This window comes from Phyllobates terribilis, unplaced genomic scaffold, assembly GCF_046119375.1.
Source record: "Phyllobates terribilis strain yellow unplaced genomic scaffold, ASM4611937v1 Scaffold_779__1_contigs__length_684578, whole genome shotgun sequence".
NCBI lineage: Eukaryota > Metazoa > Chordata > Amphibia > Anura > Dendrobatidae > Phyllobates > Phyllobates terribilis.
Window position 1 is genome coordinate 177,665 of NW_027363539.1, and position 26,585 is coordinate 204,249.

Sequence of the window (26,585 nt, forward strand, 5' to 3'; positions counted from 1 at the left end):
TACATGGCAATGCAATGCACAGTTGCTGAAGTTGAACCAAAATGAGCTTGTAATCTGGCTTCTGCAACTTTGAACATGAAAAATCCAATGAGGAGAAGAAAAGCAAAGCCAAAGAGTCCATCCCAAAATCCGACAAACAAGCAAAATGAACAAAAAACATTGAATTCAATTCTTTCTGATTTTAGAAACTGCATTAAAGAAGGGGTGCACCGGTCCTGGAGATACTGCAATACCAGGTCAATGCGTGGAGTGGACAGAGCAAGCTCTTTTTCCATCTCCCTGTTCTAAAAATCCATTTAATATATGGTCCCCAGATAGGGGACGTATCAGATATTAAACTGATAAGAACAGATACTACACTTGATCTTAGCCAAAAGGCCGAGAAGCGATAACCAGAATTGGTTTCAAACTACGGAGCCACCCAAGGATCCTGAAAAGTCCATTTGTGGAGATGAGCTCCTGGACTCCCGTTAAGAAGACATGTTGTCAACCTCTAGATCCCTTACATGCCTGCACTTTTCGGCTTGCTGCTGCTGCAATCCACGCGTTTTAGATCTGCATAACTCCACCTCTTTAAACACAGCACCTTCACCCCCTGCTGTTCCCACCCGCCTCAACACCGTTGGAAGGGAGGAGAACCAATTAAGGCGGGGGGTGGGGTGGAACGAGCAGCTGTCTACCCTTAGCAGGAGGGCTCCTGATTACATACCTCTCCTGCTGCTGCTGCTGCTGGCTGTCCAGCAGCAGACTGAAGGTGGCTGCTGCTGTGCACAGGTATATAAAGGCTCAGAGCCTATTATGACACGCGCAGCCAGCGTTCCATTGCCACATTCCATCTATTGCAGGCAGGATACCTGGCTGGCTGAATGTCGCTGAGAAGCTCACAGAGACCGCCATAAGCAACAGTTTAACAGAATGCCACAGACTAATCAACCAAACTTTTTGGGTTGGGTTCTCTTTTATAGTCTGCAGGCATTAAATGAAAGAAGTCAGTGTTCCAGCAGAAGGAGACAACGTTTCAGAAAAGGCATTGTAGCAAACCAAAAAAGAAATTTTAAGCGCAGCAGAGTAACCAGCGCACATACCTGTTAGCTCAGGTGAGTTTAAAAGGCTGCTGTTGATAACAAGGGCATTTGCTAAATAGATGGTGTGTGTGCAACAATATACTGAAAGGTCAATTATATTGTGCAGCTTATCTCACCACCTGTAGTTATTTAGGTGAAAGCTCCAAAATGCTTGCCTAATATGTCTGTTTATCCAAAAGGAAGTAAAAAGGGAGAGCTAGAAAGATAGCATTGCATCACATTACATGGCAATGCAATGCACAGTTGCTGAAGTTGAACCAAAATGAGCTTGTAATCTGGCTTCTGCAACTTTGAACATGAAAAATCCAATGAGGAGAAGAAAAGCAAAGCCAAAGAGTCCATCCCAAAATCCGACAAACAAGCAAAATGAACAAAAAACATTGAATTCAATTCTTTCTGATTTTAGAAACTGCATTAAAGAAGGGGTGCACCGGTCCTGGAGATACTGCAATACCAGGTCAATGCGTGGAGTGGACAGAGCAAGCTCTTTTTCCATCTCCCTGTTCTAAAAATCCATTTAATATATGGTCCCCAGATAGGGGACGTATCAGATATTAAACTGATAAGAACAGATACTACACTTGATCTTAGCCAAAAGGCCGAGAAGCGATAACCAGAATTGGTTTCAAACTACGGAGCCACCCAAGGATCCTGAAAAGTCCATTTGTGGAGATGAGCTCCTGGACTCCCGTTAAGAAGACATGTTGTCAACCTCTAGATCCCTTACATGCCTGCACTTTTCGGCTTGCTGCTGCTGCAATCCACGCGTTTTAGATCTGCATAACTCCACCTCTTTAAACACAGCACCTTCACCCCCTGCTGTTCCCACCCGCCTCAACACCGTTGGAAGGGAGGAGAACCAATTAAGGCGGGGGGTGGGGTGGAACGAGCAGCTGTCTACCCTTAGCAGGAGGGCTCCTGATTACATACCTCTCCTGCTGCTGCTGCTGCTGGCTGTCCAGCAGCAGACTGAAGGTGGCTGCTGCTGTGCACAGGTATATAAAGGCTCAGAGCCTATTATGACACGCGCAGCCAGCGTTCCATTGCCACATTCCATCTACTGCAGGCAGGATACCTGGCTGGCTGAATGTCGCTGAGAAGCTCACAGAGACCGCCATAAGCAACAGTTTAACAGAATGCCACAGACTAATCAACCAAACTTTTTGGGTTGGGTTCTCTTTTATAGTCTGCAGGCATTAAATGAAAGAAGTCAGTGTTCCAGCAGAAGGAGACAACGTTTCAGAAAAGGCATTGTAGCAAACCAAAAAAGAAATTTTAAGCGCAGCAGAGTAACCAGCGCACATACCTGTTAGCTCAGGTGAGTTTAAAAGGCTGCTGTTGATAACAAGGGCATTTGCTAAATAGATGGTGTGTGTGCAACAATATACTGAAAGGTCAATTATATTGTGCAGCTTATCTCACCACCTGTAGTTATTTAGGTGAAAGCTCCAAAATGCTTGCCTAATATGTCTGTTTATCCAAAAGGAAGTAAAAAGGGAGAGCTAGAAAGATAGCATTGCATCACATTACATGGCAATGCAATGCACAGTTGCTGAAGTTGAACCAAAATGAGCTTGTAATCTGGCTTCTGCAACTTTGAACATGAAAAATCCAATGAGGAGAAGAAAAGCAAAGCCAAAGAGTCCATCCCAAAATCCGACAAACAAGCAAAATGAACAAAAAACATTGAATTCAATTCTTTCTGATTTTAGAAACTGCATTAAAGAAGGGGTGCACCGGTCCTGGAGATACTGCAATACCAGGTCAATGCGTGGAGTGGACAGAGCAAGCTCTTTTTCCATCTCCCTGTTCTAAAAATCCATTTAATATATGGTCCCCAGATAGGGGACGTATCAGATATTAAACTGATAAGAACAGATACTACACTTGATCTTAGCCAAAAGGCCGAGAAGCGATAACCAGAATTGGTTTCAAACTACGGAGCCACCCAAGGATCCTGAAAAGTCCATTTGTGGAGATGAGCTCCTGGACTCCCGTTAAGAAGACATGTTGTCAACCTCTAGATCCCTTACATGCCTGCACTTTTCGGCTTGCTGCTGCTGCAATCCACGCGTTTTAGATCTGCATAACTCCACCTCTTTAAACACAGCACCTTCACCCCCTGCTGTTCCCACCCGCCTCAACACCGTTGGAAGGGAGGAGAACCAATTAAGGCGGGGGGTGGGGTGGAACGAGCAGCTGTCTACCCTTAGCAGGAGGGCTCCTGATTACATACCTCTCCTGCTGCTGCTGCTGCTGGCTGTCCAGCAGCAGACTGAAGGTGGCTGCTGCTGTGCACAGGTATATAAAGGCTCAGAGCCTATTATGACACGCGCAGCCAGCGTTCCATTGCCACATTCCATCTACTGCAGGCAGGATACCTGGCTGGCTGAATGTCGCTGAGAAGCTCACAGAGACCGCCATAAGCAACAGTTTAACAGAATGCCACAGACTAATCAACCAAACTTTTTGGGTTGGGTTCTCTTTTATAGTCTGCAGGCATTAAATGAAAGAAGTCAGTGTTCCAGCAGAAGGAGACAACGTTTCAGAAAAGGCATTGTAGCAAACCAAAAAAGAAATTTTAAGCGCAGCAGAGTAACCAGCGCACATACCTGTTAGCTCAGGTGAGTTTAAAAGGCTGCTGTTGATAACAAGGGCATTTGCTAAATAGATGGTGTGTGTGCAACAATATACTGAAAGGTCAATTATATTGTGCAGCTTATCTCACCACCTGTAGTTATTTAGGTGAAAGCTCCAAAATGCTTGCCTAATATGTCTGTTTATCCAAAAGGAAGTAAAAAGGGAGAGCTAGAAAGATAGCATTGCATCACATTACATGGCAATGCAATGCACAGTTGCTGAAGTTGAACCAAAATGAGCTTGTAATCTGGCTTCTGCAACTTTGAACATGAAAAATCCAATGAGGAGAAGAAAAGCAAAGCCAAAGAGTCCATCCCAAAATCCGACAAACAAGCAAAATGAACAAAAAACATTGAATTCAATTCTTTCTGATTTTAGAAACTGCATTAAAGAAGGGGTGCACCGGTCCTGGAGATACTGCAATACCAGGTCAATGCGTGGAGTGGACAGAGCAAGCTCTTTTTCCATCTCCCTGTTCTAAAAATCCATTTAATATATGGTCCCCAGATAGGGGACGTATCAGATATTAAACTGATAAGAACAGATACTACACTTGATCTTAGCCAAAAGGCCGAGAAGCGATAACCAGAATTGGTTTCAAACTACGGAGCCACCCAAGGATCCTGAAAAGTCCATTTGTGGAGATGAGCTCCTGGACTCCCGTTAAGAAGACATGTTGTCAACCTCTAGATCCCTTACATGCCTGCACTTTTCGGCTTGCTGCTGCTGCAATCCACGCGTTTTAGATCTGCATAACTCCACCTCTTTAAACACAGCACCTTCACCCCCTGCTGTTCCCACCCGCCTCAACACCGTTGGAAGGGAGGAGAACCAATTAAGGCAGGGGGTGGGGTGGAACGAGCAGCTGTCTACCCTTAGCAGGAGGGCTCCTGATTACATACCTCTCCTGCTGCTGCTGCTGCTGGCTGTCCAGCAGCAGACTGAAGGTGGCTGCTGCTGTGCACAGGTATATAAAGGCTCAGAGCCTATTATGACACGCGCAGCCAGCGTTCCATTGCCACATTCCATCTACTGCAGGCAGGATACCTGGCTGGCTGAATGTCGCTGAGAAGCTCACAGAGACCGCCATAAGCAACAGTTTAACAGAATGCCACAGACTAATCAACCAAACTTTTTGGGTTGGGTTCTCTTTTATAGTCTGCAGGCATTAAATGAAAGAAGTCAGTGTTCCAGCAGAAGGAGACAACGTTTCAGAAAAGGCATTGTAGCAAACCAAAAAAGAAATTTTAAGCGCAGCAGAGTAACCAGCGCACATACCTGTTAGCTCAGGTGAGTTTAAAAGACTGCTGTTGATAACAAGGGCATTTGCTAAATAGATGGTGTGTGTGCAACAATATACTGAAAGGTCAATTATATTGTGCAGCTTATCTCACCACCTGTAGTTATTTAGGTGAAAGCTCCAAAATGCTTGCCTAATATGTCTGTTTATCCAAAAGGAAGTAAAAAGGGAGAGCTAGAAAGATAGCATTGCATCACATTACATGGCAATGCAATGCACAGTTGCTGAAGTTGAACCAAAATGAGCTTGTAATCTGGCTTCTGCAACTTTGAACATGAAAAATCCAATGAGGAGAAGAAAAGCAAAGCCAAAGAGTCCATCCCAAAATCCGACAAACAAGCAAAATGAACAAAAAACATTGAATTCAATTCTTTCTGATTTTAGAAACTGCATTAAAGAAGGGGTGCACCGGTCCTGGAGATACTGCAATACCAGGTCAATGCGTGGAGTGGACAGAGCAAGCTCTTTTTCCATCTCCCTGTTCTAAAAATCCATTTAATATATGGTCCCCAGATAGGGGACGTATCAGATATTAAACTGATAAGAACAGATACTACACTTGATCTTAGCCAAAAGGCCGAGAAGCGATAACCAGAATTGGTTTCAAACTACGGAGCCACCCAAGGATCCTGAAAAGTCCATTTGTGGAGATGAGCTCCTGGACTCCCGTTAAGAAGACATGTTGTCAACCTCTAGATCCCTTACATGCCTGCACTTTTCGGCTTGCTGCTGCTGCAATCCACGCGTTTTAGATCTGCATAACTCCACCTCTTTAAACACAGCACCTTCACCCCCTGCTGTTCCCACCCGCCTCAACACCGTTGGAAGGGAGGAGAACCAATTAAGGCGGGGGGTGGGGTGGAACGAGCAGCTGTCTACCCTTAGCAGGAGGGCTCCTGATTACATACCTCTCCTGCTGCTGCTGCTGCTGGCTGTCCAGCAGCAGACTGAAGGTGGCTGCTGCTGTGCACAGGTATATAAAGGCTCAGAGCCTATTATGACACGCGCAGCCAGCGTTCCATTGCCACATTCCATCTACTGCAGGCAGGATACCTGGCTGGCTGAATGTCGCTGAGAAGCTCACAGAGACCGCCATAAGCAACAGTTTAACAGAATGCCACAGACTAATCAACCAAACTTTTTGGGTTGGGTTCTCTTTTATAGTCTGCAGGCATTAAATGAAAGAAGTCAGTGTTCCAGCAGAAGGAGACAACGTTTCAGAAAAGGCATTGTAGCAAACCAAAAAAGAAATTTTAAGCGCAGCAGAGTAACCAGCGCACATACCTGTTAGCTCAGGTGAGTTTAAAAGGCTGCTGTTGATAACAAGGGCATTTGCTAAATAGATGGTGTGTGTGCAACAATATACTGAAAGGTCAATTATATTGTGCAGCTTATCTCACCACCTGTAGTTATTTAGGTGAAAGCTCCAAAATGCTTGCCTAATATGTCTGTTTATCCAAAAGGAAGTAAAAAGGGAGAGCTAGAAAGATAGCATTGCATCACATTACATGGCAATGCAATGCACAGTTGCTGAAGTTGAACCAAAATGAGCTTGTAATCTGGCTTCTGCAACTTTGAACATGAAAAATCCAATGAGGAGAAGAAAAGCAAAGCCAAAGAGTCCATCCCAAAATCCGACAAACAAGCAAAATGAACAAAAAACATTGAATTCAATTCTTTCTGATTTTAGAAACTGCATTAAAGAAGGGGTGCACCGGTCCTGGAGATACTGCAATACCAGGTCAATGCGTGGAGTGGACAGAGCAAGCTCTTTTTCCATCTCCCTGTTCTAAAAATCCATTTAATATATGGTCCCCAGATAGGGGACGTATCAGATATTAAACTGATAAGAACAGATACTACACTTGATCTTAGCCAAAAGGCCGAGAAGCGATAACCAGAATTGGTTTCAAACTACGGAGCCACCCAAGGATCCTGAAAAGTCCATTTGTGGAGATGAGCTCCTGGACTCCCGTTAAGAAGACATGTTGTCAACCTCTAGATCCCTTACATGCCTGCACTTTTCGGCTTGCTGCTGCTGCAATCCACGCGTTTTAGATCTGCATAACTCCACCTCTTTAAACACAGCACCTTCACCCCCTGCTGTTCCCACCCGCCTCAACACCGTTGGAAGGGAGGAGAACCAATTAAGGCGGGGGGTGGGGTGGAACGAGCAGCTGTCTACCCTTAGCAGGAGGGCTCCTGATTACATACCTCTCCTGCTGCTGCTGCTGGCTGTCCAGCAGCAGACTGAAGGTGGCTGCTGCTGTGCACAGGTATATAAAGGCTCAGAGCCTATTATGACACGCGCAGCCAGCGTTCCATTGTCACTTTCCATCTACTGCAGGCAGGATACCTGGCTGGCTGAATGTCGCTGAGAAGCTCACAGAGACCGCCATAAGCAACAGTTTAACAGAATGCCACAGACTAATCAACCAAACTTTTTGGGTTGGGTTCTCTTTTATAGTCTGCAGGCATTAAATGAAAGAAGTCAGTGTTCCAGCAGAAGGAGACAACGTTTCAGAAAAGGCATTGTAGCAAACCAAAAAAGAAATTTTAAGCGCAGCAGAGTAACCAGCGCACATACCTGTTAGCTCAGGTGAGTTTAAAAGGCTGCTGTTGATAACAAGGGCATTTGCTAAATAGATGGTGTGTGTGCAACAATATACTGAAAGGTCAATTATATTGTGCAGCTTATCTCACCACCTGTAGTTATTTAGGTGAAAGCTCCAAAATGCTTGCCTAATATGTCTGTTTATCCAAAAGGAAGTAAAAAGGGAGAGCTAGAAAGATAGCATTGCATCACATTACATGGCAATGCAATGCACAGTTGCTGAAGTTGAACCAAAATGAGCTTGTAATCTGGCTTCTGCAACTTTGAACATGAAAAATCCAATGAGGAGAAGAAAAGCAAAGCCAAAGAGTCCATCCCAAAATCCGACAAACAAGCAAAATGAACAAAAAACATTGAATTCAATTCTTTCTGATTTTAGAAACTGCATTAAAGAAGGGGTGCACCGGTCCTGGAGATACTGCAATACCAGGTCAATGCGTGGAGTGGACAGAGCAAGCTCTTTTTCCATCTCCCTGTTCTAAAAATCCATTTAATATATGGTCCCCAGATAGGGGACGTATCAGATATTAAACTGATAAGAACAGATACTACACTTGATCTTAGCCAAAAGGCCGAGAAGCGATAACCAGAATTGGTTTCAAACTACGGAGCCACCCAAGGATCCTGAAAAGTCCATTTGTGGAGATGAGCTCCTGGACTCCCGTTAAGAAGACATGTTGTCAACCTCTAGATCCCTTACATGCCTGCACTTTTCGGCTTGCTGCTGCTGCAATCCACGCGTTTTAGATCTGCATAACTCCACCTCTTTAAACACAGCACCTTCACCCCCTGCTGTTCCCACCCGCCTCAACACCGTTGGAAGGGAGGAGAACCAATTAAGGCGGGGGGTGGGGTGGAACGAGCAGCTGTCTACCCTTAGCAGGAGGGCTCCTGATTACATACCTCTCCTGCTGCTGCTGCTGCTGGCTGTCCAGCAGCAGACTGAAGGTGGCTGCTGCTGTGCACAGGTATATAAAGGCTCAGAGCCTATTATGACACGCGCAGCCAGCGTTCCATTGCCACATTCCATCTACTGCAGGCAGGATACCTGGCTGGCTGAATGTCGCTGAGAAGCTCACAGAGACCGCCATAAGCAACAGTTTAACAGAATGCCACAGACTAATCAACCAAACTTTTTGGGTTGGGTTCTCTTTTATAGTCTGCAGGCATTAAATGAAAGAAGTCAGTGTTCCAGCAGAAGGAGACAACGTTTCAGAAAAGGCATTGTAGCAAACCAAAAAAGAAATTTTAAGCGCAGCAGAGTAACCAGCGCACATACCTGTTAGCTCAGGTGAGTTTAAAAGGCTGCTGTTGATAACAAGGGCATTTGCTAAATAGATGGTGTGTGTGCAACAATATACTGAAAGGTCAATTATATTGTGCAGCTTATCTCACCACCTGTAGTTATTTAGGTGAAAGCTCCAAAATGCTTGCCTAATATGTCTGTTTATCCAAAAGGAAGTAAAAAGGGAGAGCTAGAAAGATAGCATTGCATCACATTACATGGCAATGCAATGCACAGTTGCTGAAGTTGAACCAAAATGAGCTTGTAATCTGGCTTCTGCAACTTTGAACATGAAAAATCCAATGAGGAGAAGAAAAGCAAAGCCAAAGAGTCCATCCCAAAATCCGACAAACAAGCAAAATGAACAAAAAACATTGAATTCAATTCTTTCTGATTTTAGAAACTGCATTAAAGAAGGGGTGCACCGGTCCTGGAGATACTGCAATACCAGGTCAATGCGTGGAGTGGACAGAGCAAGCTCTTTTTCCATCTCCCTGTTCTAAAAATCCATTTAATATATGGTCCCCAGATAGGGGACGTATCAGATATTAAACTGATAAGAACAGATACTACACTTGATCTTAGCCAAAAGGCCGAGAAGCGATAACCAGAATTGGTTTCAAACTACGGAGCCACCCAAGGATCCTGAAAAGTCCATTTGTGGAGATGAGCTCCTGGACTCCCGTTAAGAAGACATGTTGTCAACCTCTAGATCCCTTACATGCCTGCACTTTTCGGCTTGCTGCTGCTGCAATCCACGCGTTTTAGATCTGCATAACTCCACCTCTTTAAACACAGCACCTTCACCCCCTGCTGTTCCCACCCGCCTCAACACCGTTGGAAGGGAGGAGAACCAATTAAGGCGGGGGGTGGGGTGGAACGAGCAGCTGTCTACCCTTAGCAGGAGGGCTCCTGATTACATACCTCTCCTGCTGCTGCTGCTGCTGGCTGTCCAGCAGCAGACTGAAGGTGGCTGCTGCTGTGCACAGGTATATAAAGGCTCAGAGCCTATTATGACACGCGCAGCCAGCGTTCCATTGCCACATTCCATCTACTGCAGGCAGGATACCTGGCTGGCTGAATGTCGCTGAGAAGCTCACAGAGACCGCCATAAGCAACAGTTTAACAGAATGCCACAGACTAATCAACCAAACTTTTTGGGTTGGGTTCTCTTTTATAGTCTGCAGGCATTAAATGAAAGAAGTCAGTGTTCCAGCAGAAGGAGACAACGTTTCAGAAAAGGCATTGTAGCAAACCAAAAAAGAAATTTTAAGCGCAGCAGAGTAACCAGCGCACATACCTGTTAGCTCAGGTGAGTTTAAAAGGCTGCTGTTGATAACAAGGGCATTTGCTAAATAGATGGTGTGTGTGCAACAATATACTGAAAGGTCAATTATATTGTGCAGCTTATCTCACCACCTGTAGTTATTTAGGTGAAAGCTCCAAAATGCTTGCCTAATATGTCTGTTTATCCAAAAGGAAGTAAAAAGGGAGAGCTAGAAAGATAGCATTGCATCACATTACATGGCAATGCAATGCACAGTTGCTGAAGTTGAACCAAAATGAGCTTGTAATCTGGCTTCTGCAACTTTGAACATGAAAAATCCAATGAGGAGAAGAAAAGCAAAGCCAAAGAGTCCATCCCAAAATCCGACAAACAAGCAAAATGAACAAAAAACATTGAATTCAATTCTTTCTGATTTTAGAAACTGCATTAAAGAAGGGGTGCACCGGTCCTGGAGATACTGCAATACCAGGTCAATGCGTGGAGTGGACAGAGCAAGCTCTTTTTCCATCTCCCTGTTCTAAAAATCCATTTAATATATGGTCCCCAGATAGGGGACGTATCAGATATTAAACTGATAAGAACAGATACTACACTTGATCTTAGCCAAAAGGCCGAGAAGCGATAACCAGAATTGGTTTCAAACTACGGAGCCACCCAAGGATCCTGAAAAGTCCATTTGTGGAGATGAGCTCCTGGACTCCCGTTAAGAAGACATGTTGTCAACCTCTAGATCCCTTACATGCCTGCACTTTTCGGCTTGCTGCTGCTGCAATCCACGCGTTTTAGATCTGCATAACTCCACCTCTTTAAACACAGCACCTTCACCCCCTGCTGTTCCCACCCGCCTCAACACCGTTGGAAGGGAGGAGAACCAATTAAGGCGGGGGGTGGGGTGGAACGAGCAGCTGTCTACCCTTAGCAGGAGGGCTCCTGATTACATACCTCTCCTGCTGCTGCTGCTGCTGGCTGTCCAGCAGCAGACTGAAGGTGGCTGCTGCTGTGCACAGGTATATAAAGGCTCAGAGCCTATTATGACACGCGCAGCCAGCGTTCCATTGCCACATTCCATCTACTGCAGCAGGATACCTGGCTGGCTGAATGTCGCTGAGAAGCTCACAGAGACCGCCATAAGCAACAGTTTAACAGAATGCCACAGACTAATCAACCAAACTTTTTGGGTTGGGTTCTCTTTTATAGTCTGCAGGCATTAAATGAAAGAAGTCAGTGTTCCAGCAGAAGGAGACAACGTTTCAGAAAAGGCATTGTAGCAAACCAAAAAAGAAATTTTAAGCGCAGCAGAGTAACCAGCGCACATACCTGTTAGCTCAGGTGAGTTTAAAAGGCTGCTGTTGATAACAAGGGCATTTGCTAAATAGATGGTGTGTGTGCAACAATATACTGAAAGGTCAATTATATTGTGCAGCTTATCTCACCACCTGTAGTTATTTAGGTGAAAGCTCCAAAATGCTTGCCTAATATGTCTGTTTATCCAAAAGGAAGTAAAAAGGGAGAGCTAGAAAGATAGCATTGCATCACATTACATGGCAATGCAATGCACAGTTGCTGAAGTTGAACCAAAATGAGCTTGTAATCTGGCTTCTGCAACTTTGAACATGAAAAATCCAATGAGGAGAAGAAAAGCAAAGCCAAAGAGTCCATCCCAAAATCCGACAAACAAGCAAAATGAACAAAAAACATTGAATTCAATTCTTTCTGATTTTAGAAACTGCATTAAAGAAGGGGTGCACCGGTCCTGGAGATACTGCAATACCAGGTCAATGCGTGGAGTGGACAGAGCAAGCTCTTTTTCCATCTCCCTGTTCTAAAAATCCATTTAATATATGGTCCCCAGATAGGGGACGTATCAGATATTAAACTGATAAGAACAGATACTACACTTGATCTTAGCCAAAAGGCCGAGAAGCGATAACCAGAATTGGTTTCAAACTACGGAGCCACCCAAGGATCCTGAAAAGTCCATTTGTGGAGATGAGCTCCTGGACTCCCGTTAAGAAGACATGTTGTCAACCTCTAGATCCCTTACATGCCTGCACTTTTCGGCTTGCTGCTGCTGCAATCCACGCGTTTTAGATCTGCATAACTCCACCTCTTTAAACACAGCACCTTCACCCCCTGCTGTTCCCACCCGCCTCAACACCGTTGGAAGGGAGGAGAACCAATTAAGGCGGGGGGTGGGGTGGAACGAGCAGCTGTCTACCCTTAGCAGGAGGGCTCCTGATTACATACCTCTCCTGCTGCTGCTGCTGCTGGCTGTCCAGCAGCAGACTGAAGGTGGCTGCTGCTGTGCACAGGTATATAAAGGCTCAGAGCCTATTATGACACGCGCAGCCAGCGTTCCATTGCCACATTCCATCTACTGCAGCAGGATACCTGGCTGGCTGAATGTCGCTGAGAAGCTCACAGAGACCGCCATAAGCAACAGTTTAACAGAATGCCACAGACTAATCAACCAAACTTTTTGGGTTGGGTTCTCTTTTATAGTCTGCAGGCATTAAATGAAAGAAGTCAGTGTTCCAGCAGAAGGAGACAACGTTTCAGAAAAGGCATTGTAGCAAACCAAAAAAGAAATTTTAAGCGCAGCAGAGTAACCAGCGCACATACCTGTTAGCTCAGGTGAGTTTAAAAGGCTGCTGTTGATAACAAGGGCATTTGCTAAATAGATGGTGTGTGTGCAACAATATACTGAAAGGTCAATTATATTGTGCAGCTTATCTCACCACCTGTAGTTATTTAGGTGAAAGCTCCAAAATGCTTGCCTAATATGTCTGTTTATCCAAAAGGAAGTAAAAAGGGAGAGCTAGAAAGATAGCATTGCATCACATTACATGGCAATGCAATGCACAGTTGCTGAAGTTGAACCAAAATGAGCTTGTAATCTGGCTTCTGCAACTTTGAACATGAAAAATCCAATGAGGAGAAGAAAAGCAAAGCCAAAGAGTCCATCCCAAAATCCGACAAACAAGCAAAATGAACAAAAAACATTGAATTCAATTCTTTCTGATTTTAGAAACTGCATTAAAGAAGGGGTGCACCGGTCCTGGAGATACTGCAATACCAGGTCAATGCGTGGAGTGGACAGAGCAAGCTCTTTTTCCATCTCCCTGTTCTAAAAATCCATTTAATATATGGTCCCCAGATAGGGGACGTATCAGATATTAAACTGATAAGAACAGATACTACACTTGATCTTAGCCAAAAGGCCGAGAAGCGATAACCAGAATTGGTTTCAAACTACGGAGCCACCCAAGGATCCTGAAAAGTCCATTTGTGGAGATGAGCTCCTGGACTCCCGTTAAGAAGACATGTTGTCAACCTCTAGATCCCTTACATGCCTGCACTTTTCGGCTTGCTGCTGCTGCAATCCACGCGTTTTAGATCTGCATAACTCCACCTCTTTAAACACAGCACCTTCACCCCCTGCTGTTCCCACCCGCCTCAACACCGTTGGAAGGGAGGAGAACCAATTAAGGCGGGGGGTGGGGTGGAACGAGCAGCTGTCTACCCTTAGCAGGAGGGCTCCTGATTACATACCTCTCCTGCTGCTGCTGCTGCTGGCTGTCCAGCAGCAGACTGAAGGTGGCTGCTGCTGTGCACAGGTATATAAAGGCTCAGAGCCTATTATGACACGCGCAGCCAGCGTTCCATTGCCACATTCCATCTACTGCAGGCAGGATACCTGGCTGGCTGAATGTCGCTGAGAAGCTCACAGAGACCGCCATAAGCAACAGTTTAACAAAATGCCACAGACTAATCAACCAAACTTTTTGGGTTGGGTTCTCTTTTATAGTCTGCAGGCATTAAATGAAAGAAGTCAGTGTTCCAGCAGAAGGAGACAACGTTTCAGAAAAGGCATTGTAGCAAACCAAAAAAGAAATTTTAAGCGCAGCAGAGTAACCAGCGCACATACCTGTTAGCTCAGGTGAGTTTAAAAGGCTGCTGTTGATAACAAGGGCATTTGCTAAATAGATGGTGTGTGTGCAACAATATACTGAAAGGTCAATTATATTGTGCAGCTTATCTCACCACCTGTAGTTATTTAGGTGAAAGCTCCAAAATGCTTGCCTAATATGTCTGTTTATCCAAAAGGAAGTAAAAAGGGAGAGCTAGAAAGATAGCATTGCATCACATTACATGGCAATGCAATGCACAGTTGCTGAAGTTGAACCAAAATGAGCTTGTAATCTGGCTTCTGCAACTTTGAACATGAAAAATCCAATGAGGAGAAGAAAAGCAAAGCCAAAGAGTCCATCCCAAAATCCGACAAACAAGCAAAATGAACAAAAAACATTGAATTCAATTCTTTCTGATTTTAGAAACTGCATTAAAGAAGGGGTGCACCGGTCCTGGAGATACTGCAATACCAGGTCAATGCGTGGAGTGGACAGAGCAAGCTCTTTTTCCATCTCCCTGTTCTAAAAATCCATTTAATATATGGTCCCCAGATAGGGGACGTATCAGATATTAAACTGATAAGAACAGATACTACACTTGATCTTAGCCAAAAGGCCGAGAAGCGATAACCAGAATTGGTTTCAAACTACGGAGCCACCCAAGGATCCTGAAAAGTCCATTTGTGGAGATGAGCTCCTGGACTCCCGTTAAGAAGACATGTTGTCAACCTCTAGATCCCTTACATGCCTGCACTTTTCGGCTTGCTGCTGCTGCAATCCACGCGTTTTAGATCTGCATAACTCCACCTCTTTAAACACAGCACCTTCACCCCCTGCTGTTCCCACCCGCCTCAACACCGTTGGAAGGGAGGAGAACCAATTAAGGCGGGGGGTGGGGTGGAACGAGCAGCTGTCTACCCTTAGCAGGAGGGCTCCTGATTACATACCTCTCCTGCTGCTGCTGCTGCTGGCTGTCCAGCAGCAGACTGAAGGTGGCTGCTGCTGTGCACAGGTATATAAAGGCTCAGAGCCTATTATGACACGCGCAGCCAGCGTTCCATTGTCACATTCCATCTACTGCAGGCAGGATACCTGGCTGGCTGAATGTCGCTGAGAAGCTCACAGAGACCGCCATAAGCAACAGTTTAACAGAATGCCACAGACTAATCAACCAAACTTTTTGGGTTGGGTTCTCTTTTATAGTCTGCAGGCATTAAATGAAAGAAGTCAGTGTTCCAGCAGAAGGAGACAACGTTTCAGAAAAGGCATTGTAGCAAACCAAAAAAGAAATTTTAAGCGCAGCAGAGTAACCAGCGCACATACCTGTTAGCTCAGGTGAGTTTAAAAGGCTGCTGTTGATAACAAGGGCATTTGCTAAATAGATGGTGTGTGTGCAACAATATACTGAAAGGTCAATTATATTGTGCAGCTTATCTCACCACCTGTAGTTATTTAGGTGAAAGCTCCAAAATGCTTGCCTAATATGTCTGTTTATCCAAAAGGAAGTAAAAAGGGAGAGCTAGAAAGATAGCATTGCATCACATTACATGGCAATGCAATGCACAGTTGCTGAAGTTGAACCAAAATGAGCTTGTAATCTGGCTTCTGCAACTTTGAACATGAAAAATCCAATGAGGAGAAGAAAAGCAAAGCCAAAGAGTCCATCCCAAAATCCGACAAACAAGCAAAATGAACAAAAAACATTGAATTCAATTCTTTCTGATTTTAGAAACTGCATTAAAGAAGGGGTGCACCGGTCCTGGAGATACTGCAATACCAGGTCAATGCGTGGAGTGGACAGAGCAAGCTCTTTTTCCATCTCCCTGTTCTAAAAATCCATTTAATATATGGTCCCCAGATAGGGGACGTATCAGATATTAAACTGATAAGAACAGATACTACACTTGATCTTAGCCAAAAGGCCGAGAAGCGATAACCAGAATTGGTTTCAAACTACGGAGCCACCCAAGGATCCTGAAAAGTCCATTTGTGGAGATGAGCTCCTGGACTCCCGTTAAGAAGACATGTTGTCAACCTCTAGATCCCTTACATGCCTGCACTTTTCGGCTTGCTGCTGCTGCAATCCACGCGTTTTAGATCTGCATAACTCCACCTCTTTAAACACAGCACCTTCACCCCCTGCTGTTCCCACCCGCCTCAACACCGTTGGAAGGGAGGAGAACCAATTAAGGCGGGGGGTGGGGTGGAACGAGCAGCTGTCTACCCTTAGCAGGAGGGCTCCTGATTACATACCTCTCCTGCTGCTGCTGCTGCTGGCTGTCCAGCAGCAGACTGAAGGTGGCTGCTGCTGTGCACAGGTATATAAAGGCTCAGAGCCTATTATGACACGCGCAGCCAGCGTTCCATTGCCACATTCCATCTACTGCAGGCAGGATACCTGGCTGGCTGAATGTCGCTGAGAAGCTCACAGAGACCGCCATAAGCAACAGTTTAACAGAATGCCACAGACTAATCAACCAAACTTTTTGGGTTGGGTTCTCTTTTATAGTCTGCAGGCATTAAATGAAAGAAGTCAGTGTTCCAGCAGAAGGAGACAACGTTTCAGAAAAGGCATTGTAGCAAACCAAAAAAGAAATTTTAAGCGCAGCAGAGTAACCAGCGCACATACCTGTTAGCTCAGGTGAGTTTAAAAGGCTGCTGTTGATAACAAGGGCATTTGCTAAATAGATGGTGTGTGTGCAACAATATACTGAAAGGTCAATTATATTGTGCAGCTTATCTCACCACCTGTAGTTATTTAGGTGAAAGCTCCAAAATGCTTGCCTAATATGTCTGTTTATCCAAAAGGAAGTAAAAAGGGAGAGCTAGAAAGATAGCATTGCATCACATTACATGGCAATGCAATGCACAGTTGCTGAAGTTGAACCAAAATGAGCTTGTAATCTGGCTTCTGCAACTTTGAACATGAAAAATCCAATGAGGAGAAGAAAAGCAAAGCCAAAGAGTCCATCCCAAAATCCGACAAACAAGCAAAATGAACAAAAAACATTGAATTCAATTCTTTCTGATTTTAGAAACTGCATTAAAGAAGGGGTGCACCGGTCCTGGAGATACTGCAATACCAGGTCAATGCGTGGAGTGGACAGAGCAAGCTCTTTTTCCATCTCCCTGTTCTAAAAATCCATTTAATATATGGTCCCCAGATAGGGGACGTATCAGATATTAAACTGATAAGAACAGATACTACACTTGATCTTAGCCAAAAGGCCGAGAAGCGATAACCAGAATTGGTTTCAAACTACGGAGCCACCCAAGGATCCTGAAAAGTCCATTTGTGGAGATGAGCTCCTGGACTCCCGTTAAGAAGACATGTTGTCAACCTCTAGATCCCTTACATGCCTGCACTTTTCGGCTTGCTGCTGCTGCAATCCACGCGTTTTAGATCTGCATAACTCCACCTCTTTAAACACAGCACCTTCACCCCCTGCTGTTCCCACCCGCCTCAACACCGTTGGAAGGGAGGAGAACCAATTAAGGCGGGGGGTGGGGTGGAACGAGCAGCTGTCTACCCTTAGCAGGAGGGCTCCTGATTACATACCTCTCCTGCTGCTGCTGCTGCTGGCTGTCCAGCAGCAGACTGAAGGTGGCTGCTGCTGTGCACAGGTATATAAAGGCTCAGAGCCTATTATGACACGCGCAGCCAGCGTTCCATTGCCACATTCCATCTACTGCAGGCAGGATACCTGGCTGGCTGAATATCGCTGAGAAGCTCACAGAGACCGCCATAAGCAACAGTTTAACAGAATGCCACAGACTAATCAACCAAACTTTTTGGGTTGGGTTCTCTTTTATAGTCTGCAGGCATTAAATGAAAGAAGTCAGTGTTCCAGCAGAAGGAGACAACGTTTCAGAAAAGGCATTGTAGCAAACCAAAAAAGAAATTTTAAGCGCAGCAGAGTAACCAGCGCACATACCTGTTAGCTCAGGTGAGTTTAAAAGGCTGCTGTTGATAACAAGGGCATTTGCTAAATAGATGGTGTGTGTGCAACAATATACTGAAAGGTCAATTATATTGTGCAGCTTATCTCACCACCTGTAGTTATTTAGGTGAAAGCTCCAAAATGCTTGCCTAATATGTCTGTTTATCCAAAAGGAAGTAAAAAGGGAGAGCTAGAAAGATAGCATTGCATCACATTACATGGCAATGCAATGCACAGTTGCTGAAGTTGAACCAAAATGAGCTTGTAATCTGGCTTCTGCAACTTTGAACATGAAAAATCCAATGAGGAGAAGAAAAGCAAAGCCAAAGAGTCCATCCCAAAATCCGACAAACAAGCAAAATGAACAAAAAACATTGAATTCAATTCTTTCTGATTTTAGAAACTGCATTAAAGAAGGGGTGCACCGGTCCTGGAGATACTGCAATACCAGGTCAATGCGTGGAGTGGACAGAGCAAGCTCTTTTTCCATCTCCCTGTTCTAAAAATCCATTTAATATATGGTCCCCAGATAGGGGACGTATCAGATATTAAACTGATAAGAACAGATACTACACTTGATCTTAGCCAAAAGGCCGAGAAGCGATAACCAGAATTGGTTTCAAACTACGGAGCCACCCAAGGATCCTGAAAAGTCCATTTGTGGAGATGAGCTCCTGGACTCCCGTTAAGAAGACATGTTGTCAACCTCTAGATCCCTTACATGCCTGCACTTTTCGGCTTGCTGCTGCTGCAATCCACGCGTTTTAGATCTGCATAACTCCACCTCTTTAAACACAGCACCTTCACCCCCTGCTGTTCCCACCCGCCTCAACACCGTTGGAAGGGAGGAGAACCAATTAAGGCGGGGGGTGGGGTGGAACGAGCAGCTGTCTACCCTTAGCAGGAGGGCTCCTGATTACATACCTCTCCTGCTGCTGCTGCTGCTGGCTGTCCAGCAGCAGACTGAAGGTGGCTGCTGCTGTGCACAGGTATATAAAGGCTCAGAGCCTATTATGACACGCGCAGCCAGCGTTCCATTGCCACATTCCATCTACTGCAGGCAGGATACCTGGCTGGCTGAATATCGCTGAGAAGCTCACAGAGACCGCCATAAGCAACAGTTTAACAGAATGCCACAGACTAATCAACCAAACTTTTTGGGTTGGGTTCTCTTTTATAGTCTGCAGGCATTAAATGAAAGAAGTCAGTGTTCCAGCAGAAGGAGACAACGTTTCAGAAAAGGCATTGTAGCAAACCAAAAAAGAAATTTTAAGCGCAGCAGAGTAACCAGCGCACATACCTGTTAGCTCAGGTGAGTTTAAAAGGCTGCTGTTGATAACAAGGGCATTTGCTAAATAGATGGTGTGTGTGCAACAATATACTGAAAGGTCAATTATATTGTGCAGCTTATCTCACCACCTGTAGTTATTTAGGTGAAAGCTCCAAAATGCTTGCCTAATATGTCTGTTTATCCAAAAGGAAGTAAAAAGGGAGAGCTAGAAAGATAGCATTGCATCACATTACATGGCAATGCAATGCACAGTTGCTGAAGTTGAACCAAAATGAGCTTGTAATCTGGCTTCTGCAACTTTGAACATGAAAAATCCAATGAGGAGAAGAAAAGCAAAGCCAAAGAGTCCATCCCAAAATCCGACAAACAAGCAAAATGAACAAAAAACATTGAATTCAATTCTTTCTGATTTTAGAAACTGCATTAAAGAAGGGGTGCACCGGTCCTGGAGATACTGCAATACCAGGTCAATGCGTGGAGTGGACAGAGCAAGCTCTTTTTCCATCTCCCTGTTCTAAAAATCCATTTAATATATGGTCCCCAGATAGGGGACGTATCAGATATTAAACTGATAAGAACAGATACTACACTTGATCTTAGCCAAAAGGCCGAGAAGCGATAACCAGAATTGGTTTCAAACTACGGAGCCACCCAAGGATCCTGAAAAGTCCATTTGTGGAGATGAGCTCCTGGACTCCCGTTAAGAAGACATGTTGTCAACCTCTAGATCCCTTACATGCCTGCACTTTTCGGCTTGCTGCTGCTGCAATCCACGCGTTTTAGATCTGCATAACTCCACCTCTTTAAACACAGCACCTTCACCCCCTGCTGTTCCCACCCGCCTCAACACCGTTGGAAGGGAGGAGAACCAATTAAGGCGGGGGGTGGGGTGGAACGAGCAGCTGTCTACCCTTAGCAGGAGGGCTCCTGATTACATACCTCTCCTGCTGCTGCTGCTGCTGGCTGTCCAGCAGCAGACTGAAGGTGGCTGCTGCTGTGCACAGGTATATAAAGGCTCAGAGCCTATTATGACACGCGCAGCCAGCGTTCCATTGCCACATTCCATCTACTGCAGGCAGGATACCTGGCTGGCTGAATATCGCTGAGAAGCTCACAGAGACCGCCATAAGCAACAGTTTAACAGAATGCCACAGACTAATCAACCAAACTTTTTGGGTTGGGTTCTCTTTTATAGTCTGCAGGCATTAAATGAAAGCAGTCAGTGTTCCAGCAGAAGGAGACAACGTTTCAGAAAAGGCATTGTAGCAAACCAAAAAAGAAATTTTAAGCGCAGCAGAGTAACCAGCGCACATACCTGTTAGCTCAGGTGAGTTTAAAAGGCTGCTGTTGATAACAAGGGCATTTGCTAAATAGATGGTGTGTGTGCAACAATATACTGAAAGGTCAATTATATTGTGCAGCTTATCTCACCACCTGTAGTTATTTAGGTGAAAGCTCCAAAATGCTTGCCTAATATGTCTGTTTATCCAAAAGGAAGTAAAAAGGGAGAGCTAGAAAGATAGCATTGCATCACATTACATGGCAATGCAATGCACAGTTGCTGAAGTTGAACCAAAATGAGCTTGTAATCTGGCTTCTGCAACTTTGAACATGAAAAATCCAATGAGGAGAAGAAAAGCAAAGCCAAAGAGTCCATCCCAAAATCCGACAAACAAGCAAAATGAACAAAAAACATTGAATTCAATTCTTTCTGATTTTAGAAACTGCATTAAAGAAGGGGTGCACCGGTCCTGGAGATACTGCAATACCAGGTCAATGCGTGGAGTGGACAGAGCAAGCTCTTTTTCCATCTCCCTGTTCTAAAAATCCATTTAATATATGGTCCCCAGATAGGGGACGTATCAGATATTAAACTGATAAGAACAGATACTACACTTGATCTTAGCCAAAAGGCCGAGAAGCGATAACCAGAATTGGTTTCAAACTACGGAGCCACCCAAGGATCCTGAAAAGTCCATTTGTGGAGATGAGCTCCTGGACTCCCGTTAAGAAGACATGTTGTCAACCTCTAGATCCCTTACATGCCTGCACTTTTCGGCTTGCTGCTGCTGCAATCCACGCGTTTTAGATCTGCATAACTCCACCTCTTTAAACACAGCACCTTCACCCCCTGCTGTTCCCACCCGCCTCAACACCGTTGGAAGGGAGGAGAACCAATTAAGGCGGGGGGTGGGGTGGAACGAGCAGCTGTCTACCCTTAGCAGGAGGGCTCCTGATTACATACCTCTCCTGCTGCTGCTGCTGCTGGCTGTCCAGCAGCAGACTGAAGGTGGCTGCTGCTGTGCACAGGTATATAAAGGCTCAGAGCCTATTATGACACGCGCAGCCAGCGTTCCATTGCCACATTCCATCTACTGCAGGCAGGATACCTGGCTGGCTGAATGTCGCTGAGAAGCTCACAGAGACCGCCATAAGCAACAGTTTAACAGAATGCCACAGACTAATCAACCAAACTTTTTGGGTTGGGTTCTCTTTTATAGTCTGCAGGCATTAAATGAAAGAAGTCAGTGTTCCAGCAGAAGGAGACAACGTTTCAGAAAAGGCATTGTAGCAAACCAAAAAAGAAATTTTAAGCGCAGCAGAGTAACCAGCGCACATACCTGTTAGCTCAGGTGAGTTTAAAAGGCTGCTGTTGATAACAAGGGCATTTGCTAAATAGATGGTGTGTGTGCAACAATATACTGAAAGGTCAATTATATTGTGCAGCTTATCACACCACCTGTAGTTATTTAGGTGAAAGCTCCAAAATGCTTGCCTAATATGTCTGTTTATCCAAAAGGAAGTAAAAAGGGAGAGCTAGAAAGATAGCATTGCATCACATTACATGGCAATGCAATGCACAGTTGCTGAAGTTGAACCAAAATGAGCTTGTAATCTGGCTTCTGCAACTTTGAACATGAAAAATCCAATGAGGAGAAGAAAAGCAAAGCCAAAGAGTCCATCCCAAAATCCGACAAACAAGCAAAATGAACAAAAAACATTGAATTCAATTCTTTCTGATTTTAGAAACTGCATTAAAGAAGGGGTGCACCGGTCCTGGAGATACTGCAATACCAGGTCAATGCGTGGAGTGGACAGAGCAAGCTCTTTTTCCATCTCCCTGTTCTAAAAATCCATTTAATATATGGTCCCCAGATAGGGGACGTATCAGATATTAAACTGATAAGAACAGATACTACACTTGATCTTAGCCAAAAGGCCGAGAAGCGATAACCAGAATTGGTTTCAAACTACGGAGCCACCCAAGGATCCTGAAAAGTCCATTTGTGGAGATGAGCTCCTGGACTCCCATTAAGAAGACATGTTGTCAACCTCTAGATCCCTTACATGCCTGCACTTTTCGGCTTGCTGCTGCTGCAATCCACGCGTTTTAGATCTGCATAACTCCACCTCTTTAAACACAGCACCTTCACCCCCTGCTGTTCCCACCCGCCTCAACACCGTTGGAAGGGAGGAGAACCAATTAAGGCGGGGGGTGGGGTGGAACGAGCAGCTGTCTACCCTTAGCAGGAGGGCTCCTGATTACATACCTCTCCTGCTGCTGCTGCTGCTGGCTGTCCAGCAGCAGACTGAAGGTGGCTGCTGCTGTGCACAGGTATATAAAGGCTCAGAGCCTATTATGACACGCGCAGCTAGCGTTCCATTGCCACATTCCATCTACTGCAGGCAGGATACCTGGCTGGCTGAATATCGCTGAGAAGCTCACAGAGACCGCCATAAGCAACAGTTTAACAGAATGCCACAGACTAATCAACCAAACTTTTTGGGTTGGGTTCTCTTTTATAGTCTGCAGGCATTAAATGAAAGAAGTCAGTGTTCCAGCAGAAGGAGACAACGTTTCAGAAAAGGCATTGTAGCAAACCAAAAAAGAAATTTTAAGCGCAGCAGAGTAACCAGCGCACATACCTTTTAGCTCAGGTGAGTTTAAAAGGCTGCTGTTGATAACAAGGGCATTTGCTAAATAGATGGTGTGTGTGCAACAATATACTGAAAGGTCAATTATATTGTGCAGCTTATCTCACCACCTGTAGTTATTTAGGTGAAAGCTCCAAAATGCTTGCCTAATATGTCTGTTTATCCAAAAGGAAGTAAAAAGGGAGAGCTAGAAAGATAGCATTGCATCACATTACATGGCAATGCAATGCACAGTTGCTGAAGTTGAACCAAAATGAGCTTGTAATCTGGCTTCTGCAACTTTGAACATGAAAAATCCAATGAGGAGAAGAAAAGCAAAGCCAAAGAGTCCATCCCAAAATCCGACAAACAAGCAAAATGAACAAAAAACATTGAATTCAATTCTTTCTGATTTTAGAAACTGCATTAAAGAAGGGGTGCACCGGTCCTGGAGATACTGCAATACCAGGTCAATGCGTGGAGTGGACAGAGCAAGCTCTTTTTCCATCTCCCTGTTCTAAAAATCCATTTAATATATGGTCCCCAGATAGGGGACGTATCAGATATTAAACTGATAAGAACAGATACTACACTTGATCTTAGCCAAAAGGCCGAGAAGCGATAACCAGAATTGGTTTCAAACTACGGAGCCACCCAAGGATCCTGAAAAGTCCATTTGTGGAGATGAGCTCCTGGACTCCCGTTAAGAAGACATGTTGTCAACCTCTAGATCCCTTACATGCCTGCACTTTTCGGCTTGCTGCTGCTGCAATCCACGCGTTTTAGATCTGCATAACTCCACCTCTTTAAACACAGCACCTTCACCCCCTGCTGTTCCCACCCGCCTCAACACCGTTGGAAGGGAGGAGAACCAATTAAGGCGGGGGGTGGGGTGGAACGAGCAGCTGTCTACCCTTAGCAGGAGGGCTCCTGATTACATACCTCTCCTGCTGCTGCTGCTGCTGGCTGTCCAGCAGCAGACTGAAGGTGGCTGCTGCTGTGCACAGGTATATAAAGGCTCAGAGCCTATTATGACACGCGCAGCCAGCGTTCCATTGCCACATTCCATCTACTGCAGGCAGGATACCTGGCTGGCTGAATGTCGCTGAGAAGCTCACAGAGACCGCCATAAGCAACAGTTTAACAGAATGCCACAGACTAATCAACCAAACTTTTTGGGTTGGGTTCTCTTTTATAGTCTGCAGGCATTAAATGAAAGAAGTCAGTGTTCCAGCAGAAGGAGACAACGTTTCAGAAAAGGCATTGTAGCAAACCAAAAAAGAAATTTTAAGCGCAGCAGAGTAACCAGCGCACATACCTGTTAGCTCAGGTGAGTTTAAAAGGCTGCTGTTGATAACAAGGGCATTTGCTAAATAGATGGTGTGTGTGCAACAATATACTGAAAGGTCAATTATATTGTGCAGCTTATCTCACCACCTGTAGTTATTTAGGTGAAAGCTCCAAAATGCTTGCCTAATATGTCTGTTTATCCAAAAGGAAGTAAAAAGGGAGAGCTAGAAAGATAGCATTGCATCACATTACATGGCAATGCAATGCACAGTTGCTGAAGTTGAACCAAAATGAGCTTGTAATCTGGCTTCTGCAACTTTGAACATGAAAAATCCAATGAGGAGAAGAAAAGCAAAGCCAAAGAGTCCATCCCAAAATCCGACAAACAAGCAAAATGAACAAAAAACATTGAATTCAATTCTTTCTGATTTTAGAAACTGCATTAAAGAAGGGGTGCACCGGTCCTGGAGATACTGCAATACCAGGTCAATGCGTGGAGTGGACAGAGCAAGCTCTTTTTCCATCTCCCTGTTCTAAAAATCCATTTAATATATGGTCCCCAGATAGGGGACGTATCAGATATTAAACTGATAAGAACAGATACTACACTTGATCTTAGCCAAAAGGCCGAGAAGCGATAACCAGAATTGGTTTCAAACTACGGAGCCACCCAAGGATCCTGAAAAGTCCATTTGTGGAGATGAGCTCCTGGACTCCCGTTAAGAAGACATGTTGTCAACCTCTAGATCCCTTACATGCCTGCACTTTTCGGCTTGCTGCTGCTGCAATCCACGCGTTTTAGATCTGCATAACTCCACCTCTTTAAACACAGCACCTTCACCCCCTGCTGTTCCCACCCGCCTCAACACCGTTGGAAGGGAGGAGAACCAATTAAGGCGGGGGGTGGGGTGGAACGAGCAGCTGTCTACCCTTAGCAGGAGGGCTCCTGATTACATACCTCTCCTGCTGCTGCTGCTGCTGACTGTCCAGCAGCAGACTGAAGGTGGCTGCTGCTGTGCACAGGTATATAAAGGCTCAGAGCCTATTATGACACGCGCAGCCAGCGTTCCATTGCCACATTCCATCTACTGCAGGCAGGATACCTGGCTGGCTGAATGTCGCTGAGAAGCTCACAGAGACCGCCATAAGCAACAGTTTAACAGAATGCCACAGACTAATCAACCAAACTTTTTGGGTTGGGTTCTCTTTTATAGTCTGCAGGCATTAAATGAAAGAAGTCAGTGTTCCAGCAGAAGGAGACAACGTTTCAGAAAAGGCATTGTAGCAAACCAAAAAAGAAATTTTAAGCGCAGCAGAGTAACCAGCGCACATACCTGTTAGCTCAGGTGAGTTTAAAAGGCTGCTGTTGATAACAAGGGCATTTGCTAAATAGATGGTGTGTGTGCAACAATATACTGAAAGGTCAATTATATTGTGCAGCTTATCTCACCACCTGTAGTTATTTAGGTGAAAGCTCCAAAATGCTTGCCTAATATGTCTGTTTATCCAAAAGGAAGTAAAAAGGGAGAGCTAGAAAGATAGCATTGCATCACATTACATGGCAATGCAATGCACAGTTGCTGAAGTTGAACCAAAATGAGCTTGTAATCTGGCTTCTGCAACTTTGAACATGAAAAATCCAATGAGGAGAAGAAAAGCAAAGCCAAAGAGTCCATCCCAAAATCCGACAAACAAGCAAAATGAACAAAAAACATTGAATTCAATTCTTTCTGATTTTAGAAACTGCATTAAAGAAGGGGTGCACCGGTCCTGGAGATACTGCAATACCAGGTCAATGCGTGGAGTGGACAGAGCAAGCTCTTTTTCCATCTCCCTGTTCTAAAAATCCATTTAATATATGGTCCCCAGATAGGGGACGTATCAGATATTAAACTGATAAGAACAGATACTACACTTGATCTTAGCCAAAAGGCCGAGAAGCGATAACCAGAATTGGTTTCAAACTACGGAGCCACCCAAGGATCCTGAAAAGTCCATTTGTGGAGATGAGCTCCTGGACTCCCG

At 44.8% G+C, this 26,585-nt stretch overlaps 21 non-coding genes across 21 annotated transcripts; all 21 read right to left on the reverse strand.

Moving 5' to 3' along the window:
* Positions 1-199: 199 nt before the first annotated feature.
* Positions 200-390, reverse strand: LOC141239566 (U2 spliceosomal RNA). The gene has a single exon (XR_012304923.1). It is a non-coding gene; the product is annotated as a U2 spliceosomal RNA (small nuclear RNA).
* A 1,115-nt stretch (positions 391-1,505) lies between these two features.
* Positions 1,506-1,696, reverse strand: LOC141239567 (U2 spliceosomal RNA). The gene has a single exon (XR_012304924.1). It is a non-coding gene; the product is annotated as a U2 spliceosomal RNA (small nuclear RNA).
* A 1,115-nt stretch (positions 1,697-2,811) lies between these two features.
* On the reverse strand, positions 2,812-3,002 carry LOC141239568 (U2 spliceosomal RNA). The gene has a single exon (XR_012304925.1). It is a non-coding gene; the product is annotated as a U2 spliceosomal RNA (small nuclear RNA).
* A 1,115-nt stretch (positions 3,003-4,117) lies between these two features.
* Positions 4,118-4,308, reverse strand: LOC141239569 (U2 spliceosomal RNA). The gene has a single exon (XR_012304926.1). It is a non-coding gene; the product is annotated as a U2 spliceosomal RNA (small nuclear RNA).
* A 1,115-nt stretch (positions 4,309-5,423) lies between these two features.
* Positions 5,424-5,614, reverse strand: LOC141239570 (U2 spliceosomal RNA). The gene has a single exon (XR_012304927.1). It is a non-coding gene; the product is annotated as a U2 spliceosomal RNA (small nuclear RNA).
* A 1,115-nt stretch (positions 5,615-6,729) lies between these two features.
* LOC141239571 (U2 spliceosomal RNA) lies at positions 6,730-6,920 on the reverse strand. The gene has a single exon (XR_012304928.1). It is a non-coding gene; the product is annotated as a U2 spliceosomal RNA (small nuclear RNA).
* A 1,112-nt stretch (positions 6,921-8,032) lies between these two features.
* Positions 8,033-8,223, reverse strand: LOC141239572 (U2 spliceosomal RNA). Its single transcript, XR_012304929.1, has one exon. It is a non-coding gene; the product is annotated as a U2 spliceosomal RNA (small nuclear RNA).
* A 1,115-nt stretch (positions 8,224-9,338) lies between these two features.
* On the reverse strand, positions 9,339-9,529 carry LOC141239573 (U2 spliceosomal RNA). The gene has a single exon (XR_012304930.1). It is a non-coding gene; the product is annotated as a U2 spliceosomal RNA (small nuclear RNA).
* A 1,115-nt stretch (positions 9,530-10,644) lies between these two features.
* Positions 10,645-10,835, reverse strand: LOC141239575 (U2 spliceosomal RNA). The gene has a single exon (XR_012304932.1). It is a non-coding gene; the product is annotated as a U2 spliceosomal RNA (small nuclear RNA).
* A 1,114-nt stretch (positions 10,836-11,949) lies between these two features.
* LOC141239576 (U2 spliceosomal RNA) lies at positions 11,950-12,140 on the reverse strand. Its single transcript, XR_012304933.1, has one exon. It is a non-coding gene; the product is annotated as a U2 spliceosomal RNA (small nuclear RNA).
* Positions 12,141-13,254: 1,114 nt separating this feature from the next.
* LOC141239577 (U2 spliceosomal RNA) lies at positions 13,255-13,445 on the reverse strand. Its single transcript, XR_012304934.1, has one exon. It is a non-coding gene; the product is annotated as a U2 spliceosomal RNA (small nuclear RNA).
* A 1,115-nt stretch (positions 13,446-14,560) lies between these two features.
* Positions 14,561-14,751, reverse strand: LOC141239578 (U2 spliceosomal RNA). The gene has a single exon (XR_012304935.1). It is a non-coding gene; the product is annotated as a U2 spliceosomal RNA (small nuclear RNA).
* A 1,115-nt stretch (positions 14,752-15,866) lies between these two features.
* On the reverse strand, positions 15,867-16,057 carry LOC141239579 (U2 spliceosomal RNA). Its single transcript, XR_012304936.1, has one exon. It is a non-coding gene; the product is annotated as a U2 spliceosomal RNA (small nuclear RNA).
* Positions 16,058-17,172: 1,115 nt separating this feature from the next.
* LOC141239580 (U2 spliceosomal RNA) lies at positions 17,173-17,363 on the reverse strand. The gene has a single exon (XR_012304937.1). It is a non-coding gene; the product is annotated as a U2 spliceosomal RNA (small nuclear RNA).
* Positions 17,364-18,478: 1,115 nt separating this feature from the next.
* Positions 18,479-18,669, reverse strand: LOC141239581 (U2 spliceosomal RNA). The gene has a single exon (XR_012304938.1). It is a non-coding gene; the product is annotated as a U2 spliceosomal RNA (small nuclear RNA).
* Positions 18,670-19,784: 1,115 nt separating this feature from the next.
* LOC141239582 (U2 spliceosomal RNA) lies at positions 19,785-19,975 on the reverse strand. Its single transcript, XR_012304939.1, has one exon. It is a non-coding gene; the product is annotated as a U2 spliceosomal RNA (small nuclear RNA).
* A 1,115-nt stretch (positions 19,976-21,090) lies between these two features.
* On the reverse strand, positions 21,091-21,281 carry LOC141239583 (U2 spliceosomal RNA). The gene has a single exon (XR_012304940.1). It is a non-coding gene; the product is annotated as a U2 spliceosomal RNA (small nuclear RNA).
* A 1,115-nt stretch (positions 21,282-22,396) lies between these two features.
* On the reverse strand, positions 22,397-22,587 carry LOC141239584 (U2 spliceosomal RNA). The gene has a single exon (XR_012304941.1). It is a non-coding gene; the product is annotated as a U2 spliceosomal RNA (small nuclear RNA).
* A 1,115-nt stretch (positions 22,588-23,702) lies between these two features.
* On the reverse strand, positions 23,703-23,893 carry LOC141239586 (U2 spliceosomal RNA). The gene has a single exon (XR_012304943.1). It is a non-coding gene; the product is annotated as a U2 spliceosomal RNA (small nuclear RNA).
* Positions 23,894-25,008: 1,115 nt separating this feature from the next.
* Positions 25,009-25,199, reverse strand: LOC141239587 (U2 spliceosomal RNA). Its single transcript, XR_012304944.1, has one exon. It is a non-coding gene; the product is annotated as a U2 spliceosomal RNA (small nuclear RNA).
* A 1,115-nt stretch (positions 25,200-26,314) lies between these two features.
* On the reverse strand, positions 26,315-26,505 carry LOC141239588 (U2 spliceosomal RNA). Its single transcript, XR_012304945.1, has one exon. It is a non-coding gene; the product is annotated as a U2 spliceosomal RNA (small nuclear RNA).
* Between the last annotated feature and the right edge of the window lie 80 nt (positions 26,506-26,585).